Source organism: Aegilops tauschii, chromosome 3, assembly GCF_002575655.3.
Source record: "Aegilops tauschii subsp. strangulata cultivar AL8/78 chromosome 3, Aet v6.0, whole genome shotgun sequence".
NCBI classification, from domain to species: Eukaryota; Viridiplantae; Streptophyta; class Magnoliopsida; order Poales; family Poaceae; genus Aegilops; species Aegilops tauschii.
The window spans coordinates 628,849,941-628,864,106 of NC_053037.3; positions in this window are offsets into that span (position 1 = coordinate 628,849,941).

Consider the following 14,166-nt stretch of genomic DNA (forward strand, 5'->3'; position numbering starts at 1 on the left):
GAAGGCCATGTGCGCACCTTCAATACAGGCCGATCGCCTGACGACGTCCAGCCGAGGACAGGCGTTCACCAGCCGCTTCACGAGTCTGAAGTAGCTGCCGGTCATAGCTTCGGCTGGCGATAGCCGGATTATCAAATCCTTCATGGCTAGTTCGGCCACCCTATGCAGCTCCACCAGCTGTTTCAGCTGATCGGTGAAGGGCACGGGATGCTCTGGCGCAAGATACTGCGACCAGAACAATTTCTCTGTGGATCTCCCTTCTTCGGCTCGAAAGAACTCCGCGGCGTCGGATACACTACGCGGCAGATCTGCGAAGGCTCTTGGAGAACTCCGAATCCGGGTTACTAACAAATACTTCTTCTTCATATACTTGCTTTGCATACTAAATGCCTTACCCGCCGCGATCTTCCTGGCCTCCTGGATCTCTTGGAGGGCGCCCTGGGCCTCATTCCCGGCCGCCTCCGCGCTTTGACGAGCCTTGGCGAGTTCGGCCTCTCGAACCGATGCATCACGCTCCAAGGTCTCGCACTTCTTCACCGCATCCTGGAGCTCTTGTTGGACTTTGTTGACCCGGGCCTTGAGCTCCTTACGGGCAGCCTGCTCCTTGACGGCCGTACCCTCGGCGTCGGCCAGGGCCTTTTTCAGGGCCTCGACCTCGGTCCCGGCTCCTACACATATCATGACACTTCGATCAATACACATCATTTTACTCTTTTCGAATATATAGCGGGTTATCACATACCTTGCTTCTCCTGGAGCTGTCTCCTCACCTGGCCGAGCTCCTCCTCGGCCCGCTCCAGTTTCTGCTTCAGTCCGGAGACTTTGGCAGTGTGTGAGGCCGCGGCCAGCAACGACGCCTGCGTAGTCATTTAATACAAATTTCGTTAGTTCCCTGCAATAAAGGATCGATCCTCTGTCCGGCCTTTCTTTCCGAACACCGGACAATGTCTCAGGGGCTACTGACTATATCAGGATTTTTATGTCTCTTACCTCAAAACCTGTCAGCAAGCTGCTGCAGGCTTCGGCCAGTCCGCTCTTGGCGGACTAGACCCTCTCAATCACCGTGCCCATAAGAACGCGGTGCTCATCCACAATGGAAGCACCTCGCAACGCTTCCAGCAGATTATCCGGTGCTCCTGGTTGGACAGGCGTCACCGGTGGAATTGGCGCACCCCCCTCTTTCGAAGGAGGTTGCTTGCTGGATTCCGGAGCGGTATTGGTCTCCGGAATCGTATCCGGCTGAGGGCTGAACTGAATACGGCCCTCCTCGCCCGTCTCCATGGGGATCTGTTCCCCCATGTGGTCGGCGGTAGAGGTCTTGCCCTCTAGCGGCTCCCTGACAGCGGCCTGAGCCTCTCCCCGGACTGGAGCGGCCCTTCGGGATAGCACCTCAGTGTCGTCCTTGGCCTTGGGAGAGTCAGCGGCCGGCGGAGACTCGTTGGCCATCACCTTTGGGTCCAACGAACCCCCTGATGAGAATCGCTGGAAGCTGTCATGAGCCGGACTGTAATAGCACAATTAACCATGTCAATACATTGAATAGGAGAGGCTGGACATATGGGTATGCAGGAGTCATAGCACTTACGATGCAGCTTGAGGCTTAGTGCGGGGGTGTCGCTCCGGACTGCTGTCAATGTCCCACGCGGAGTTATCCGCGAAGGAGCCCTTCCCTTTCTTGGACGTCCCCGCCTCCAGGTTCGTGGAGGCCGCCCTCTTCTTCCTTCCCTCATCAGGGAGAGCTTTGTTCTCCTACTCCTCCTCATCATCGTCATCTTCGGCGGCGGAGGAGAGGGTCTTGTCTTCGGACGTCTCGTCCAAAGCGCCCTTGCGATGGGGGCCACTCCGGACCCCCTTGGCCTTCTTCGCCGGCGCTGTATAGGGCGCCGGCACCAGCATCTTCGCTAAACGGGGAATGACTAGTTCTTCAGGTAGCGGAGCTGGATACTGGATCCGCTTCGCCCTCTCCATCCATTCCTGAAGAAGCAATGACAGTAAAAGTTCAGATATCCTCCTTGAAGCAAGACAAGTAAAGGACGCGTTAGAAACTTACCTCGCTGGCGGGGTTGTTAACGTCGTGCCCACGATCCGAATCCGTGGCTGGCGGTATCTTGTTGCCCTTGAAGAGCAACTTCCAGGCATCTTCGTGAGTTGTTTCGAAGAGCCTTTCCAGGGTATGGTGCCTCCTCGGATTGAACTCCCAAAGGGGGTGTTTTCGGATTTGGCAAGGGAGGATCCGGCGAACCAGCATCACTTGGATTACATCGACAAGTTTGACATTCTTGTCCACCATGCTTTGAACGCGTGTCTGCAGCGCTATCAGCTCGTCTGGCGAACACCAGTTCGGGCTCTACTCGACCCAGGAGGTGAGTCGCATGGGAGCGCCGGAGTTAAATTCGGCGGCCGCGGCCCAGTTTGTGCCGTGGGGTTCTGTGATGTAGAACCATTGTTTCTGCCATTCCTTGACAGTCTCCATGAAATTGCCTTTTGGCCAGGAGACATTGGCCAGCTTACTCACCATGGCTCCTCCGCACTCTGCGTGCTAGCCATCCACTACCTTCGGCTTCACGTTGAAGACTTTGAGCCACAGCCCGAAGTGGGGTTGGATGCAGAGGAAGGCCTCACACACGACGATGAATGCCGAGATGTTGAGGAAAGAGTTCGGGGATAGATCATGGAATTATATCCCGTAATAATACATCAGCCCGCAGACGAAAGGGTGGAGTGGAAACCCTAGCCCGCAGAGGAAATGAGGGATGAATACCACCCTCTCGTTGGGCTTCGGCGTGGGGACGGTTTGCCCCTAGGCTGGAAGACGGTGGGCGAAGCTCGGTAATGTCCTTCTCCTTGACGGAGGAGACCATCCACTTGCCTTGACCTCCGGATCCGGACATGGTTGAGCGCTAGCTTGAGTGGGAAGAAGATGAGAACTTGGGCGCTGGAGCTCAGGATTGGAAGGGCGGAGGAAGAGAGAAGGCGTGGGAGAAAAAGGGGGAATCCTTATCCCCTTATAAAGGCAGTGAAATATCGAACGCCTCCCCACTCGCCTCAAAACTAGCCTATTCCCAAGGGCTGTGTAAACGGCACGGTTGGGTTACCCACGCCCGTATTGATGAGAATCCCGCAATAAGGGGACATGATCTCTGCTTTGACAAGACGTGCCAATGGCAACCGCGTCTCGAAACGTGGAGCGGCAGACGAAAAACGGTTCGAAATTATGACCGGACAGACGTGATGTCATGTTACAAAAAGTTGTCAGCGGATTGGACTCGTGAAAAATTATATTCTCTCTACGGTTGTGTGTGGTGTGTGTTACAGGTCTGGACACGTTCAATACGTCTGAAGACTATTTTTGAGTTTGGAAGAAGGAACCCGCCTTGGAATGCCGAAGACAGATCTACGCGCCGGATACCTTGTCATTGAAGCCAGGTTCAGGGGCTACTGAGGGAGTCCTGGAATAAGGGGTCCTCGGGCGTCCGGCCTGTTAGCCATGGGCCGGACTGATGGGCTGTGAATATACGAAGACCGAAGACTGCACCTGTGTCCGGATAGGACTCTCCTTGGCGTGGAAAGCAAGCTTGGCGACCAAATATGTAGATTCCTTTCTTTGTAACCGACCTTGTGTAACCCTAGATCCACCCGGTGTCTATATAAACCGGAGGACTTAGTCCGGAAGAGGGGGATTCATTATCATAGTCATACGGGCTAGACTTCTAGGGTTTAGCCATTACGATCTCGTGGTAGATCAACTCTTGTAATACTCATATTCATCAAGATCAGTCAAGTAGGAAGTAGGGTATTACCTCCATAGAGAGGGCCCGAACCTGCATTGTGTCCCCTGCCTCTTGTTACCATCGACCTTAGACGCACAGTTCGGGACCCCCTACCCGAGATCCGCCGGTTTTGACACCGACACCTACAATAATCTCTTTGTATGTTCTCCTCTATTAGTGACTTTGGAGTGACTCTTTGTTGCATGTTGAGGGATTGTTATATGATCTAATTATGTTATCCTTGTTGAGAGAACTCGCACTACTAAAAGTATGAACCCTAGGCCTTGTTTCGAAGCATTGCAATACCGTTTTCTCTCACTTTTGTTACTTCCTACCTTGCTGTTTTTATAATTTCAGATTACAAAAACCTATATCTACCATCCATATTGCACTTGTATCACCATCTCTTCGCGGAACTAGTGCACCTATACAATTTACCTTTGTATTGGGTGTGTTGGGGACACAAGAGACTCTTTGTTATTTGGTTGCAGGGTTGTTTGAGAGAGACCATCTTCATCCTACGCCTCCCACGGATTAATAAACCTTAGGTCATACACTTGAGGGAAATTTGCCACTGTCCTAAAAACCTCTGCACTTGGAGGCCCAACAACGTCTACAAGAAGAAGGTTGCCTAGTAGACATCATCGCACAGTAGGTTGCTTCCCACAGATGACAACTATGTCTCTATAGTGGCCAGCGCGTTTAGATCTGGTCATGTCCAGTGCATCTAGATGATCCGCTTGTTATGCACTACAGGATGTGCTCATGTGTGTCCCTCGAGGATGACAGGTTCCCGGCGGCGGCGCTGCGGCAGGCGGAGCACGTGGATATCTCACAACCAAGTGAGGCAAAAGACCATACCATTTCTATGGTAGAGGAGGTCGGTGATCTGGTCTCCATGGGTGAGGCGTATAGGGTCAAGGACAGCCCACCTCCTGGCCTCAGCGGTGACGTAGGCAGGCCTATTGATGTCACATATCATGGCGGACAGGAAGTCGTCAGTGCTGGGGTTGGGTGCAAAGACCATCTTGGAGACAAGGCGGATGTCGTAGATCAGCGGAGGCTGAAGGATCTCAGCGGCCATGACGGGTGGAAGAGGCTGAGCAGATTATGACCACCGTCAATGTAGACAGAGAGGGCAAGCCATCCACCGCAGCATCCAAGACAGGTCCTAACCGAGGGGATTGTGCTGAGCTTGAAGGAGCGGCATGCGGCGGGGCGGAGCTTGCCTGAAGGGATGGGGTTGAGCCCGAAGGAGCGACACATGAGGATCGAGGCTACAGTGGTACGACGCTTGATGGTGGTGGTGATGCAGCACTTGGCGGGGTCATCACTGTGGTCCATGAGCAGCGACGGCGACGGAGGTGTGAGCGCGGAACGCCATGTCGGGCAAGTTCCCCGCGCACTCGCGTAGCACTTGAGGTCGTCAAGTCCGTCGGCGATGCGGCAGACAAGCTCCGGCGGTAGGTCTGCCCAGGCCCGATACGACAACATGGTGGGGCAAGGATTTTGGCAAGGTTGGGGAATTTCTTAATGAAAACCGAGGGGCTATCGCTCACACAAAGAAAGAAAGAAAGAAACAGAGAAGTTAAGTTCCCTGACCTATGATGGAAATCTTTTAAAGCATCTGACTGAGCCACAGAAATGTGCATGCAGAAAATTGCTTGCGGTGACATGTAGAAAATTGCTTGCAGTGACAGCTGTACATATATAATTTAATTAATGTTTCCAGAAGTCGTGATTTCCTACCGCTAAATCAATATAGAATTTTAATTAATGCTTCCAGAAATTACGTAACATAATCAAATGTTTTTCCTTGGTAAATCGTCATTGCTTGCGAATAGGCATAGACTCCATCGGTCCCGCATAGCTAGCTCAGATTTTACTAAAAAGGGATGTATCTGGCCATGTTTTAGTGTTCAATACATCTGTATCTAAGCTAATTTAGATCAACTAATTTGGAGCACAGGTTGTACAAAATATTACTATTGTTCAGAAATCACAGATTTGCTTCCAACAAACAACTCAAATATTTTTCCTCCAGCACTAAAGTGGCATGGACACTTAAATGTTGGCCAACGCTAGGTGTGTGAACACCGACACGCTTGATCGTTGCAATTTGAGACTGATACGTCTCCAACGTATCTATCATTTTTTATTGTTCCATATTATTATAGTATCAATCTTGGATGCTTTATATACATTTACAAGAAACTTTATATCATTTTTTGGGACTAACCTACTAACTTACTGCCCAATACCAGTTGTTGTTTTTCTTTTTTTGACTTTGCAGAATATGAGTACCAAACGAAGTCTGAATGTCACGATACTTTTTGGAGATTTTTTATGGCAATAAGAGACCCTGGAAACTTCGGGGAGGATCGAGAAGACAAAGGAGTGGCCCACTAGGCACCAGGGCGCGCAAGGGGCCTTGGGCGCGCCTGGTACATAGTGGGGCCCATGAGCTTCTATTTGACCTGACTCCGCCTCTATAAATACTCAAAAATCAGGAAACCTACCAGGGAGTCTACGAAATACTTTTTTCGCTGCCGCAAGCCTTTGTTCTCGAGAGATCCCATCCGGGGACCCTTTCTGGCACTCTGCCGGAGGGAGAAACAATCATGAAGGGGTTCTTCATCACCGTTGATGTCCCTTCGATGATGCATCAATAGTTTACCACGGACCTATGGATCCATAGTTAGTACCTAGATGGCTTCTTCCCTCGTTTTGATTCCCAATACAATGTTCTCCTTGGTGTTCTTGGAGATCTATTTGTTGTAATGACTTTTGGCGGTGTTTTTGCTGGGATCCGATGAATTGTGAGTTTATGATCAGATCTGTCCATGAATATTATTTGAGTTTTCTCTAAACTCTTTTATGCATGATTAATAAAGCTTCGTATTTCTTCTCCGATTTATTGGTTTGGTTTGGCCAACTAAATTGATTTATCTTGCCATGGGAAGAGGTGCTTTGTAATGGTTCGATCTTGCGGTGCTCAACCCAATGACAGAAAGGGGTGTGACACGTATGTACCATTGCTATTAAGGGAAACAAAATGGGGTTTATTCATACATGAGTTTTTCTAGTCTACATCATGTCATCTTGCATAATGCATTACTCTGTTTTCCAAGAACTTAATACACTAGATGGTTGGATAACGGTCCATGTGTGCAGTAATAGTAGTAGATGAAGGCAGGAGTCGGTCTACTAATTTTGGACGTGATGCCTATGTATGATCATTGCCTCGGATACCAACATTATTATTTGATTTTCTATCAATTGCCGAATAGTAGTTTGTTTGCCCACCATATGTTATTTTTTCGAGAGAAGCCTCTACTGAAAACTATGGCCCCCGGGTGTATCTTTTATCATATATTAAAACTAAAAATACGTACCTTGCTGCAATTTTCTTTTATGTATTTTATTTTGTATTTTTGTACAATCTATCTATCAAAAACTATACAATTTATCTTGCTTCTAACCTTTGAGGGATTCACAATGCCTCTCCTCGTTGGGTTGCAAGCATTTGTTGTTTGTGTGCAGGTGCTGTTTACATAGTGTTGCTTGGTTCTCCTACCGGATTGGTAAGCTTGGTTTCATAACTGAGGGAAATGATTGAAATACGCCCTTGAGTCTATAATAAAGTTGTTATTATTATATTTCCTTATTCATGATAAATGTTTATTATTCATGCATGCTAGAATTGTATTGACCGGAAACTTAAATACATGTGTGGATACATAAACAAATACCGTGTCCCTAGTGAGCCTGTACTAGACTAGTTTGTTGATCAAAGATGGTTAAGGTTTACTAACCATAGACATGAGTTTTCACTTGATATTGGGATGGCATCATTAGGAGAATGATGTGACGGACAAGACCCATCCGTTAGCTTAGCATATGATTGTTAAGTTTATTGCTACTGCTTTCTTTATGTCAAATACATATTCCTTCGACTATGAGATCATGCAACTCCAGGATAGCGGGGGAATACCTTGTGTGATATCAAACATTACAACGTAACTGGGTGATTATAAAGATGCTCTACAGGTATCTCCGAAGGTGTCTGTTTAGTTGGCGTGAATCGAGATTGGGATTTGTCACTCCGTATGACGGAGAGGTATCCTGGGCCCTCTCGGTAATACAACATCACAAGAAGCTTGCAAGCAAAGTGACTAAGGAGTTAGTTGCGGGATGATGTATTATGGAACGAGTGAAGAGACTTGCCGATAACGAGATTGAACTAGGTATGAAGATACTGACGATCGAATCTCGGGCAAGTAACATACCGACAGACAAAGGGAACTATGTATGTTGTCATAAAGGTTTCACCAATAAAGATCTTTGTAGAATATGTAGGAACCAATATGGGTATCCAGGTCCCACTATTGGTTACTGACCGGAGAGTCGTCTCGGTCATGCCTACATCATTCTTGAACTCGTAGGGTCCGCATGCTTAACGTTCATTGACGATATAGTGTTATATGAGTTATGTGAGTTGGTGACCGAATGTTGTTCGGAGTGCCGGATAAGATCACGGACATGACGAGGAGCTCCGGAATAGTCTGGAGGTAATGACTGATATATGGGATAATAGTGTTGGGCTTCCAGAAAGGTTCCAGAATTCACTAGAAGGGGTTTCGGATGTCTCCCGAAATGTTCAGGTACGAGAATACTTTATTTGGGCCAAGGGGTAAAGCCCACGGGGCTTATGGAAGGTTTAAAAGGCTGTTTTGCGGAGGCCAGGGGCCAGACGCCAGGGACCTGGCGTCAGGGTCCAGACGCCGGGAACCCTGGCGTCTTGTCCTGGAGTCCGAGAAGGACTCTTGCCTTTCGGGCAAAACTGACTTTGAGGAGGCTTTTACTCCAAGTTTCGACCCCAGGGTTCAACATATAAATAGAGGGGTAGGGCTAGCACATGAGACACATCAAGATTCACCTAGCCATGTGCCTGCAACCCCGTCCCCTCTAGTTTATCCTCCGTCTAGTTTCTGTAGTTCTTGGCGAAGCCCTGCGGAGATTGTTCTTCATCACCAACCATCTCCATGCCTTCGTGCTGCCGGAACTCATCTACTACTTCACCCCTCTTGCTGGATCAAGAAGGCAAGGGCGTCATCGAGCTGAACGTGTGCTGAACGTGGAGCTGTCGTACATTCGGTACTTGAAGGTGTACAACTACATCAACGGCGTTGATTAACGCTTCCGCTAAACGGTGTACAAGGGCACATAGACACACTCTCCCCTCTCGTTGCTATGCATCTCCGTGGACAGATCTTGCGTGTGCGTAGATTTTTTTCCATGCAACGTTCCCCAACAGTGGCATCATGAGCCAGGTCTATGCGTAGATAATATGCACGAGTAGAACACAAAGGAGTTGTGGGCGGTGATGTTCATATTGCTTACCACCAATGTCTTATTTTGATTCGGCGGTATTGTTGGATGAAGCGGCCCAGGCCAACCTTACATGTCCACGTACATGAGACCAGTTCCACCGACACATGCAACTTGTTTTGCATAAAGGTGGCTGGCGGGTGTCTGTTTCTCCTACTTTAGTTGTATCGAATTTGACTGCGGCCGGTCCTTGAAGAAGGTTAAAACAGCAAACTTGATAACTCACTGTTGTGGTTTTGCGTAGGTAAGAACCGTTCTTGCTAGTTGCCCGTAGCAGCCACGTAAAACTTGCAAAAACAAAGTAGAAGACGTCTAACTTGTTTTTGCAAGTTATGATTGTGATGTGGTATGGTCAAGACGTGATCTGATATACATTGTCGTATGCATGTTTCGTAATATCGATAACCGGCAGGAGCCTTAGGGTTGTCTTTTAATTATTGTATGACCCGCGTGTCAATCATTAAGCGCCATGTAATTGCTTTACTTTATCGCTATGCGTTAGCAATAGTTGTAGAAGAAATAGTTGGAGAGACGACCCCGAGGCAACGATGGAGATCAAGGTGTCGAGCCGGTGATGATGGAGATCATGCCGATGCTTTGGAGATGGAGATCAAAACCACAAGATGATGATGGCCATATCATGTCAGATATTTTGATTGCATGTGATGTTTATCCTTTATGCATCTTATTTTGCTTAGAAAGACAGTAGCATTATGACATGATCCCTTCACTTTAATTTCAAGATAAAAGTGTTCTCCCTGAATATGCACCGTTGCTAAAGTTCGTCGTTTCGAAGCACCTCGTGATGATCCGATGTGATAGACTCTACATTCACATATAACTGGTGTAAGCCAGTTTTACACAAGTAGAATATTTAGGTTAAACTTGACGAGCCTAGCATGTACAGTAATGGTCTCGGAACACGAGAGACCGATAGGTCGAACATGAGTCATATAGTAGATATGATCAACATAGAGATGTTCACAATTGAAAACTATCTCAGCTCACGTGATGACCGGACATGGGTTAGTTGATTTGGATCATGTATCACTTAGATAACTTGAGGGATGTTAATTTGAGTGGGAATTCATTAGTAATTTGATTAATTGAACTTAATTTATGACGAACTTAGTCTTAATAGTTTTTGCATATCTATGTTGTAGATAAATGGCCCGTCCTACTATTTCGTTGAATTTTAATGCATTCATAGAGAAAGCTAAGTTGAAAGATGATGGTAGCAACTACACGGACTAGGTCCATAACATGAGGATTATCCTCATTGTTGCACAGAAGTATTATGTCCTTGATGCACCGCTAGGTGACAGGCCTGCTGCAGGAGCTACTACGGATGTTATGAATGTCTGGCAAACTCGATCTGATGACTACTCAATAGTTCAGTGTGCCATGCTTTACGGCTTAGAACTAGGACTTCAAAGACGTTTTGAATGCGATGGAGCATATGAGATGTTCCAAGAGCTGAAGTTAATATTCCAAGCAAATGCCCGGGTTGAGAGCTATGAAGCCTCCAGCAAGTTCTTCAGCTGTAAAATGGAGGAGAACAGTTCTATCAGTGAACACATACTTAGAATGTCTGGGTACCACAACCACTTGCATCTGGAAATTCAGCTTCCTGATGAGTGTGTTATTGATAGAGTTCTTCAATCACTGCCACCAAGCTACAAAGGCTTCGTGATGAACTATAATATGCAAGGGATGACGAAAATGATTCCTGAGCTCTTCGCAATGCTTAAGGCCACGGAGGTGGATATCAAGAAGGAGCATCAAGTGATGATTGTTAACAGGACCACTAGTTTCAAGAAAAAGGGCAAGGGAAAAAAGGGAACTTCAAGAAGAATGGCAAGCAAGTTGCAGCTCCCATGAAGAAGGCCAAAGCTGGACCCAAGCCTGATACTGAGTGCTTATACTTCAAGGGTAATGGTCACTGGAAGCGGAACTTCCCCAAGTATTTGGCGGATAAGAAGGATGGCAAAGTGAATAAATGTACATTTGATATACATGTTGTCGATGTGTTCCTTAATAATGCTGGTAGTAGCGCCTGGGTATTTGATACTAGTTCGGCTGCTCATATTTGTAACTCGAAATAGGAGCTGCGGAATAAACGAAGATTGGCTAAGGACGAGGTGACGATGCGTGTCGGGAATGGTTCCAGGGTTGATGTGATTGTCGTCGGCACGCTACCTCTACATCTACATCTACCTTCGGGATTAGATTTAGACCTTAATAATTGTTATTTAGTGCCAGTGTTGAGCATGAACATTATATCTGGATCTTGTTTATTGTGAGACGGTTATTCATTTAAGGCACAGAATAATGGTTGTTCTATTTATATGAGTAACATCTTTTATGGTCACGCACCCTTTGTGAATGGTCTGTTCTTGTTGAATCTGGATTGTAGTGATACACATATTCATAATATTGATGCCAAAAGATGCAAAGTTGATAATGATAGTGCAACATACTTGTGGCACTACCATTTAGATCATATTGGTGCAAAGTGCATCAAGAAACTCCATGCGGATGGACTTTTGGAATCACTTGATTATGAATCATTTGATACTTGTGAACCATGCCTCATGGGAAAGATTACTAAAACTCCATTCTCTGGAACAATGGAGCAAGCTAATGACTTATTGGAAATAATACATACCGATGTATGCGTTCCGATGAGTGTTGAGGCACGCGGTGGGTATCGTTATTTTCTAACCTTCACATATGATTTGAGTAGGTATGGGTATATCCGATGAGTGTTGAGGCACGCGGTGGGTATCGTTATTTTCTAACCTTCACACATGAAGAAAATATGCCCTAGAGGCAATAATAAAGTATTATTTATTTCCTTATATCATGATAAATGTTTATTATTCATGCTAGAATTGTATTAACCGGAAACATAATACATGTGTGAATACATAGACAAACAGAGTGTCACTAGTGTGCCTCTACTTGACTAGCTCGTTAATCAAAGATGGTTATGTTTCCTAGCCATAGACATGAGTTGTCATTTGATTAACGAGATCACCTCATTAGGAGAATGACGTGATTGACTTGACCCATTCCGTTAGCTTAGCACTCGATCGTTTAGTACGTTGCTATTGCTTTCTTCATGACTTATACATGTTCCTATGACTATGAGATTATGCAACTCCCGTTTACCGGAGGAACACTTTGTGTGCTACCAAACGTCACAACGTAAATGGGTGATTATAAAGGTGCTCTATAGGTGTCTCCAAAGGTACTTGTTGGGTTGGCGTATTTCAAGATTAGGATTTGTCACTCCAATTGTCGGAGAGGTATCTCTGGGCCCACTCAGTAATGCACATCACTATAAGCCTTGCAAGCATTGTGACTAATGAGTTAGTTGCGGGATGATGTGTTACGGAACGAGTAAAGAGACTTGCCGGTAACGAGATTGAACTAGGTATCGAGATACCGACGATCGAATCTCGGGCAAGTAACATACTGGTGACAAAGGGAACAACGTATGTTGTTATGCGGTCTGACCGATAAAGATCTTCGTAGAATATGTGGGAGCCAATATGGGCATCCAGGTCCCGCTATTGGTTATTGACCGGAGACGTGTCTCGGTCATGTCTACATAGTTCTCGAACCCGTAGGGTCCGCACGCTTAACGTTACGATGACAGTTTTATTGAGTTTTGATGTACCGAAGGAGTTCGGAGTCCCGGATGAGATCGGGGATATGACGAGGAGTCTCGAAATGGTCGAGACGTAAAGATCGATATATTGGACGACTATATTCGGACTTCGGAAAGGTTCCGAGTGATTCGGGTATTTTTCGGAGTACCGAAGAGTTACGGGAATTCGTATTGGGCCTTAATGGGCCATACGGGAAAGGAGAGAAAGGCCTCAAAAGGTGGCCGCACCCCTCCCCATGGTCTGGTCCGAATTGGACTAGGGAAGGGGGGCGCACCCTTCCTTCTTTCTCCTTCCCCCTTCCCTTCTCCTACTCCCACAAGGAAAGGAGGAGTCCTACTCCCGGTGGGAGTAGGACTCCCCCCTATGGCGCGCCTCTCCCCTTGGCCGGCTGCCTCCCCCTTGCTCCTTTATATACGGGGGCAGGGGGGCACCCCAGAGACACAACAATTGATCCTTGAGATCTCTTAGCTGTGTGCGGTGCCCCCCTCCACCATATTACACCTCGATAATACCGTTGCGGAGCTTAGGCGAAGCCCTGCGTCGGTGGAACATCATCATCGTCACCACGTCGTCGTGCTGACGAAACTCTCCCTCAACACTCGGCTGGATCGGAGTTCGAGGGACGTCATCGAGCTGAACGTGTGTAGAACTCGGAGGTGCCGTACGTTCGGTACTTGATCGGTCGGATCGTGAAGACGTACGACTACATCAACCGCGTTGTGATAACGCTTCCGTTGTCGGTCTACGAGGGTACGTGGACAACACTCTCCCCTCTCGTTGCTATGCATCACCATGATCTTGCGTGTGCGTAGGAATTTTTTTGAAATTACTACGTTCCCCAACAGTGGCATCCGAGCCTGGTTTTATGCGTTGATGCTATGCACGAGTAGAACACAAGTGAGTTGTGGGCGATATAAGTTATACTGCTTACCAGCATGTCATACTTTGGTTCAGCGGTATTGTGAGATGAAGCGGCCCGGACCGACATTACGCGTACGCTTACGCGAGACTGGTTTCACCATTGCGAGCACTCGTTGCTTAAAGGTGACCGGCGGGTGTCTGTCTCTCTCACTTTAGTTGAACCGAGTGTGGCTACGCCCGGTCCTTGCGAAGGTTAAAACAGCACCAACTTGACAAACTATCGTTGTGGTTTTGATGCGTAGGTAAGAACGGTTCTTGCTAAGCCCGTAGCAGCCACGTAAAATATGCAACAACAAAGTAGAGGACGTCTAACTTGTTTTTGCAGGGCATATTGTGATGTGATATGGTCAAGACATGATGTGATATAATGTGTTGTATGAGATGATCATGTTTTGTAACCGAGTTAT